Source organism: Bolinopsis microptera, chromosome 6 (genome assembly GCF_026151205.1).
Source record: "Bolinopsis microptera isolate Bmic1 chromosome 6, MBARI_Bmic_1.0, whole genome shotgun sequence".
NCBI classification, from domain to species: domain Eukaryota; kingdom Metazoa; phylum Ctenophora; class Tentaculata; order Lobata; family Bolinopsidae; genus Bolinopsis; species Bolinopsis microptera.
The window spans coordinates 10,138,873-10,146,829 of record NC_087077.1 but is presented as its reverse complement, the minus strand read 5'-3'; the positions used below and the strand labels follow the sequence as shown (position 1 = coordinate 10,146,829).

General features: G+C 37.1%; 1 long non-coding RNA gene across 3 annotated transcripts; it reads right to left on the bottom strand.

The window, feature by feature from the left end:
- Positions 1-229: 229 nt before the first annotated feature.
- On the bottom strand, positions 230-5,381 carry LOC134816511 (uncharacterized). 3 transcript variants are annotated; one of them, XR_010160415.1, is made up of 7 exons: positions 4,978-5,381; positions 4,682-4,740; positions 4,202-4,309; positions 2,937-3,146; positions 2,741-2,813; positions 1,216-1,366; positions 230-508 (listed from the first exon to the last, which is right to left on the bottom strand). It is a non-coding gene; the product is annotated as an uncharacterized LOC134816511 (long non-coding RNA). The 3 variants fall into 3 exon arrangements; XR_010160417.1 differs by lacking the exon at positions 2,937-3,146; XR_010160416.1 differs by lacking the exon at positions 4,682-4,740.
- Between the last annotated feature and the right edge of the window lie 2,576 nt (positions 5,382-7,957).

The window sequence follows — 7,957 nt, the reverse complement described above, 5'->3', positions numbered from 1 at the left end:
AACTTAAATATACCTGCTGAACTACTTTCGATGAGTCTTAATGCCTGGAAAACAATAAAGGGGATATAATAGTATAGGGGGTACATAGTGTTGTGAATATAAGGGCAACGGTTATGCTTGCCAGCATTGTGATAAATTTTTTTTGAATATTTGCTTGATTAAAATAACAATAGGAGTAGGAACGTCGAAGGTCTTGCGCTTATTTTAGTCCCAAAATATATACAAATCATTAATTTCATAAAAATCACTGAAAGTGATGTCTACAGGTATATTTAGCCCTAACACCTTCCCAAATCATTTAGCAAGGGTTCATAGACAGTTTTTAAGATCAACTTCAATATCATTGTTAAGACATAATACTAAAAGTAAATCATAAATGAGTGGTTTCTCTTTCTCTTTCATTTTAACACATCATGCATTAGTAGGAGCAATCCGAGATCTTTATTAATCATTGAAGATGTAGAACATAGAATAATTGGTCCTCTTTAGTGTCTGATGACCGATACTCCTGAAAAGATATTAGAGATATTATCAATTATGTAAAAAGAAAACAATATTGAATATGTGTGCGCTTCGTTTAAGCGATCAAATAGTCAGTGTGCAGTGCACAGTGGAGAACAGTTTAAGGCACCGGAAATGTTCCAAATAAATCCTCTGTCTACTATCAGACCACACACTTCACTATGCACTTCAATGTATCGTATAACAATGGCAGTTGAAATGTGTTCCCGCCATTTTAAAATCAAAAATGTGCGCAGCATCTTACGGGTTATGCGCCGTGATCAACGGTCACGGCGCAATGGTTATGCGCCGTGACCATTGATCACGGCGCATACACATTGCGTTTAAATTGTCGTATAAATGTCCAGCTTTTCTGTGAAATTTGGTTGACTCGACTAATTTAAAAATTTAATACTCTTTGTTTCATTCTAGTTTAATTGTATTTCTATTATGGTCGGAAAGAATTACAATGTTTTTTTCTTCTACTGGGCCACATTCAGCCTGTCATTCCGCCATATTTTCAACGGCTATGAACACTAACATATGAACACTTATATGAGCCTGGCCCCATGTAAGATGTTTCTTTGTAGTCAGTAGTGTATTACTATTTCGGTTTTATAGTCGCATTTAATTCAGTAAATATTAATGGTTTCTTCACCTCTTCAATGTAATTGGTTTGGAGGTCATTTGAAATAAGGAGGTAAAATAACTCACATAGCTTCCAGCAAGTTTCACGGATACAGTGATTGAGTTTTTAGTCAACCTAGCCTCTTTGCCTGACTGATTTCTTGTTCGGCAGGGTGACTGCTTAAACGTCAACTTCAACCTCTTCCACTGCATCGAATCGTACTAGTAGAATTTATACCTGAAATATTACATTTAGTTTAGCGACCTTCACATGTGGGTCAAACTTAGTATTTCTGAAAGTTTCGCCAAATTTCATTGATTTCAGAGGGTGTGGCACGTCACTCTCTCCTTTTAGTTTTAATTATTGTCGCCATAAAATGACAACACGTTATACTAGGAACTCCAAAGTTGACAGACAGATTTGGTATAATAATTCAAGTGATTCCCAAAATTTCAAGTTGATTACACAATTTGGCCAAGTTATGACCCATTTAAGGGCTAGCACGACAAAGGGGAACCCCAATTATTAGGGGGTCAGATTATATCACCAATTAGTGCCGTATGATTAATGATGTTATCCATCCAGTTGTTTGACATGTGCCCGGATGAAGGATATGAAAACCCTGCTCAATATATTTAAGAGATATGTGGACTGGTCACGTTTCCAGAATCCAGTTGAAATCCTCCAAGTCAAGAGCCCTGGTTATGAAGAGGGGGGTAGTAGTAGAATGGTATGAAGAGAACAGTGGAAGTGGAGGCGTCGAAGAAAGTCTGAGTCTAGGGGGAGATGTGATTCCAAACGTAGCGGAAAAGCCAATCAAGTTCCTGGGTCGGTGGATTAGAGCAGAGGCAGCACACACAACAGTTTTCTGACGAAGTGGCAGGGTGTATGCCATACACTGAGTAACATCTGCTTATTTAGTCAAACATCTAGTGTGGCCTTGCCCATCGGCAGCCTGTCCGATACTTGGAAGCTGGAGAAATGTCGACTCCATCAGTCCTACCAGCAGTTTTATGATGACATGATAAGGGCGATTCAACCGCAAGTCAGGTCAGGGAGAGTTTGGAGACCAGACAAGGAACTAGATTGTGCTGAGAGGGACTTAGTCTGTGAAGCGGTGAGAGGAATGGTCCAGCCGTACAGCAGGGCAAGGATTGGTTTTGGAGAATGGAAGAAACCGTGGAAGAAGATGAACGCCCGGGAACAACAAGCTGAGGTCCTTCAGAGAGTTAAAAGAAACCTCGAGCATGAAAGGGAAGTTCAATGCGGCTCTCTTGAGATGCAGTCAAGATGGGGCCGTGGAGGGAAGAGGTTATGAAGACGGACATGAGCTGGCACACACTCTTTAAGTATGGTGATTCGCTCACAGGTTTTATGCTCAGTGCGACTTATGGTACTGTGGTCACACCAAATTGATTTTTTTAAATAATCCAAATACAGGCAGCGATTTAGTCAACTTAAGTTTGTCATTTATGTAATTGAACATTAAAAATGTATCCTTCATAGAATTTTGTATTATCTCGAGGGTATAAAATTGTCAATTGAGAAACACGTCATAAATCTACACAAATAAGTTCATTAAAATAGCTATCAATCAGTAAATAAACGAACCTGTACATCTAGATGATGTAGGTCCACCACTTGTAACTTGTCAGACCGGTTGTTGTACAGCTTCCTGTTCAGCCTGAAAACACATTTCTGTTACCATGACAACTTTACCATTACAAGTTACCCGTGATGGGGAGTGTCATGAGGTTACGTGACTGATAAAGTTAATACACCTCCTCTCCACTAATAGTGCACTAACCTGGAAATGAGGGAGTAGAGACTCCAAAAAGTGAGGACCAGCGTCATGTCAGTAACTTTTTAAAAAGCCCCCTATCATAATACTTTAGTTTCTCATGCACGATTAAAAATAGTAGTTCATCTTGGGATGTTACTTCGAGTTTGAGATCAGTATACGCAGTTACAGTCATTCTTAGAATTATGTCAACTGGTGCATCGCCTACCATAACTACTGAAATGAGTGCCAAGAGTCAGTTTTGTGGATTATATTGCTGGCTTTAAAGTGGTTTTAAAAAGTTTAAATAGTAGGGTATTTATAAAACACATTATTTGGCCGTTAGATCCTGAAATTAGTGCCAGGAGTCTGTTTTGTGGATTATATTGTTGGCTTTAAAGGGATTTAAAAAGTGTAAACAGTAGGGTATTTATAAAACACATAATTACTGAACACGTGTCGAGATTAACTTAAAACGTGAAAAATCAATAATCAAATAATCACACGTTTCCTTGCCCCTTCCCTAGTCTGAAAAGTGAAAACTACCCCCTCCCCTTTCACCGAACGTGTGTCTAATCACGAGCAATTTAAATCAAACACGTAAAAACAAGTAACACATAAATGCGAGTACAGTGGCAGTCAACTACATGAATGGAAGTCAACTGATAGTGCGGAGAAACACGGCACACACGTTAGGCCAGGAATGTTCCGCGCCATATAAGGAATAATTCACTGGGTGTACAAATAAACAATGTGGTTGGGCCGTGAACTGGTGGTATTTTTTACACAACTTGTTTTAGTGGGCTTGTCAAGTCCGGTCCTGTGCTCGATTATAGTAGTATAGAAGTGAGGCGGAACACCATAGTATGAAGACACAGGCACTTTTAGAGTCCATTTTAATATCACTTTTCACGCTCAGTGCTTCAGACCTTAAAGTAAAACTGGCACTTTCCATTTTAACTTCGGCTAATTGATCCCTTACCAATATAAGATAAGTTGTAAATGTAAGTATGAATTGTGGGTCAAATAAGACAGTAGTTTTTATGTTCTTATGTGACTTTTTAATCTATAATTCCCGGCCAAAAACTCAAAATTGGCCGGGGCCGGGAATAAACACCTCCCCCGGCGCCGGGAATCCCGGTCGTTCACTGCATTACAGCACAGTAAACAGAGCCAAAGTTGTTACTTGTCAAATGATAAAATAGAATCTCTAGAATACAAATAAATTCATTTGATCAACATCGAAAATGACGTCACAACGACGGTAATGTCAATGACGTCACGAAGCTAACTTGAAGTTTTTGCTGCTGTCTGAGTTTATCAGCTTGTTCGCCAGTCTCTGTACTTCTTCAGCGTGCTGATTCAACAGCTCCTTGGTCTTTCAGCGCTTTTAGCTTCTCCTGAAATAATCGAGAGGTAATATTGTCTTCTTTCTCTAATAACAAACAAAATAATAAACAAACAAATAAGCAAAGTTTTGTCTGCTTTCAAGCTCAAAAGTAATAGTTTAATATAACAAGACTGATTGGCTAAGCATGTTGATCTAGTAACACTAACACGACTCACGAGCCCTTTAAAGCTTGTAATAATGTAAGGCGTGACTGTGTTTTCTATGGAACCTAATTTCTGCATGACAATGTTTAACCTAATTTCTACATGACTATAATGATCCAGCTATCAGGAAAATTTAAACATCTAATAATTTAAAATTATTATTTTAACTAGAAGTTCATTTAAAAGTATCGAAATCTTAGTTCTATTTTTACAGTCACCTTTTTAACTATTGAGTTCAATGATTGCTAACTTTGATTTACTCTTTAACTAAAATTTGCTGAAATTAAAAAGTTGTATGATAAAAATTAAAAGGTACACAAAATCAAAAACTTAGTCGATTAAACTCGTTTCTAGTCTGCGTCCAAACTTACTTATTATTATTAAAGTTAAACGTTAGAATTTATAAATAATAGTAAAACAGGATTTAATATCTCCCAAAGGATCAACCTCGTGAACTGTAACTTCGATTTAATAAAAGGCTCGAATAAAAGCAAAGAGGTTACTAAGCACTTACCTATTACCCCCATGACATAAGGTTAAAATTCTCCCCTAACGAGATATTGGCGAAAAACTGTCTCGATCACGTGATATGACCGTATAATTTCTCTATAGTGTTTCAGTATATGCTTTTGTAAAGGATTTGGTTAGGGTTAGGCCGTTAGGGTTGGGATCTGATTAGAGGGTTATGGTTTCCGGGGTTCGAATATAGTTGTTTAGGGCCATCTACAGAACGGGTTGAAGAAGTCACGTGACAGGCGATTGTAGAGTGATTAATCATCATCCGCCATAACTGCCATCGTAAACAGTTAATTAATTAGGTATCAACAATCAAGTACAATATATAATACAGCAGGGCTGATTACTGCTGACACATTATAAAGCAACTAAAGAACTAAGAGCAGAAATATGGATGATGGAATAACGCGAGGCAACAGCAATTAAGGCGCGAACAGTGAACGCACGAGGTGTAAAGCTCAAAGTGCTCCTTCATCAATTATGTTCACTCTTAGACGGATTTGACACGCGAAATTGCGCGGCAATTATGCGCGGCGCGTAAAACTTTTGTAAACCTTTCGGACAAGGGTTGAATTATTTTTCTACTGTCAACACAGCCCAAGTTATACATGTTTTAATATCAAAAAATGTCCAATTTTTTTGTATCATTTTTAACTAATTTCTTTTTCAAATCGCTGCCACATCAAAATTATTTTACGAAAGTACATTAAATTTTCACAGAAAGCAAGTTTAATCGTTTTAGAACTATATTATTATTAAAAAAGAATTTAATATAAAAAATGTTAAAACTTTAAAATTATCAATTGAATAAATTGCCAATGTCCAAATATGTGTAAAATACGACGAAGAGGGGTCACAACACTGCGCGCAGCAGTGTTGTACGTGTATTCTACTTCAAGTTGTGAAACAAGCGCGTGTCGCAGTACGCGTAGGCTAGGTGAAGTATTTTGCATGAATTGGTCGCAATTTCACTGAAAGCGAAAAATGCATTTTTAGAAAAAGTTTTTTCTTTGTAACTGGTCCATTCTATAGCTTGAATAAACTTCTGTATTAAGTTAATCAAGATATTTTGGAATCTGGAAGGGGTGTGTACTGTGTAACGTCTTGTTTAGATAGTGGACAAAACTCCATAGTATATAAGAGGGCACGGTATTGTCCGGGAGGGTTATGGAAGGGGAGTTCTGTTGGTCCCATCTAACATAGGACTTGTATCACGTTGCGACCCCCACGGTCGTTTCACTATGTGATATGTCCCCCTTTATCGTTCTGACGATACAGGGGGAGCCGCGCACTTCGTGCGCGGCGGGTCATACAACGTATGATAACATAGGACCTCTTCCTTTATGGGCCCCTTGCCCCCAGCCTGTAGGTTGCTGCCCCATCTTAAACGTGACATGCAATTCATTGTTTCTCAATTCTCACACACACGAAGGTTTTAGGCAGTGCAGTAAAATGTGGTCACCTTTCATTAGGTTGAATTACTCTATTAGGTGTTGCATTTGTCACTCTTAACTCACTTGTCACTTGTCATTTGTTAGTTACTATAGCATTAGTTATTATAGCGGTTACTATGGTTACTAATTGTCACTCCAAATGCTGAAGACATTTATTTATATTTTAGAATCACGACAACGTTTTTATAGGGTTTAACTTTATCATTTATGGCATTGTTATATAGTGACTAGCTATGCAATCCGAATTGATTTCAACCAAACCATGGTCATTCTTATAAAGTTATTATTCCCCTTAACTTTGAACTTCAAGTGGGATATAAAGGTCATTTAGCTAGTCATTGAAGCATTGACATCAACTATTATCATATAACGTATTACTCTGCTCAAGTCGGTAGTAACTTTCATTCAACTACAAATTGCTCGTTGCAGTGGCGGTTTAAGACACGCAATGATTATTTGTATTACCATATTAAAACCATATGATTGTGGTGGTTATACTATCATCGAGGCCGACTTTAAATCATAAAGCAATCATAATTGCTCAGTAAATTTGATCATAAATTGAATAACCCTTTGTATAATTTACTTTACTTATTTAACTAAGACGGTCATGATGCTTACCAGGACTGAACTTATTTCTCAAGATTAGACCAATCTTTTAAATTGAGAAGCTGTTACAATGCTGTATTACTTTCAGTAATTGATAAAACAATTTATATTTAAGGTTGAATCAGAGTTCACTTTTATAGTTTTATTCATTTACGTTATTTATTAGTATTACTAACCTGTACTTTAACTTTACTAATTACCATAAGCATAGTAAATCTGGCCCACTACACACACTATCCCAATAAAAGACACCCAATATTCCTTACCTTCCATTACTTATCCACAACGTTCATTTCACCTCTCGTCCCTATTCTAATGAATTTCCGCTAAGATGCATTACGTTTTTTTAATATGTTTGTCCGATCGAGTGCAAGACTGAACTGTATGTTTGGAATAATACTGCTTGATTTACGCAACATTGGCAATCTGATCTCGAATATTTCATATGAGAACGTCAAGGAAGTTGCTCCCTCATTTTTCCAAGCATTTTTAATTGTTTTATAAATTGCAGCAGTCGCGCTAACATGCAGCTTTTGATTAACGCCATTATTAAATTTGTTTATATTTCTGAATAAAATGCGAATCTATTTTCACTGGTGCACAATATTCCTTGAATGCTTTGGTTTTTTTTGTCGTATTCCGTTCAGTGAGCTGGATTTGTTGATAAATAAAATGACGTCCCATTTGTACTTTATAAATATTTAATTGTAACTCCCGACCACACTGTATTTACTGCAAAACACATTTCCATTATTATTCTTACCTTCCAATAGCAACAATATAATGGAGCCGGGCCATAACGACTACTCTTAGCATGCATATCATGTGACAAAATAAATCGTTTCTCGTTAGAAAATCAGGACTATTATATGGTGCATGCACTGTCCCCAGTTCATATATAGTTGTAAGCGCAGT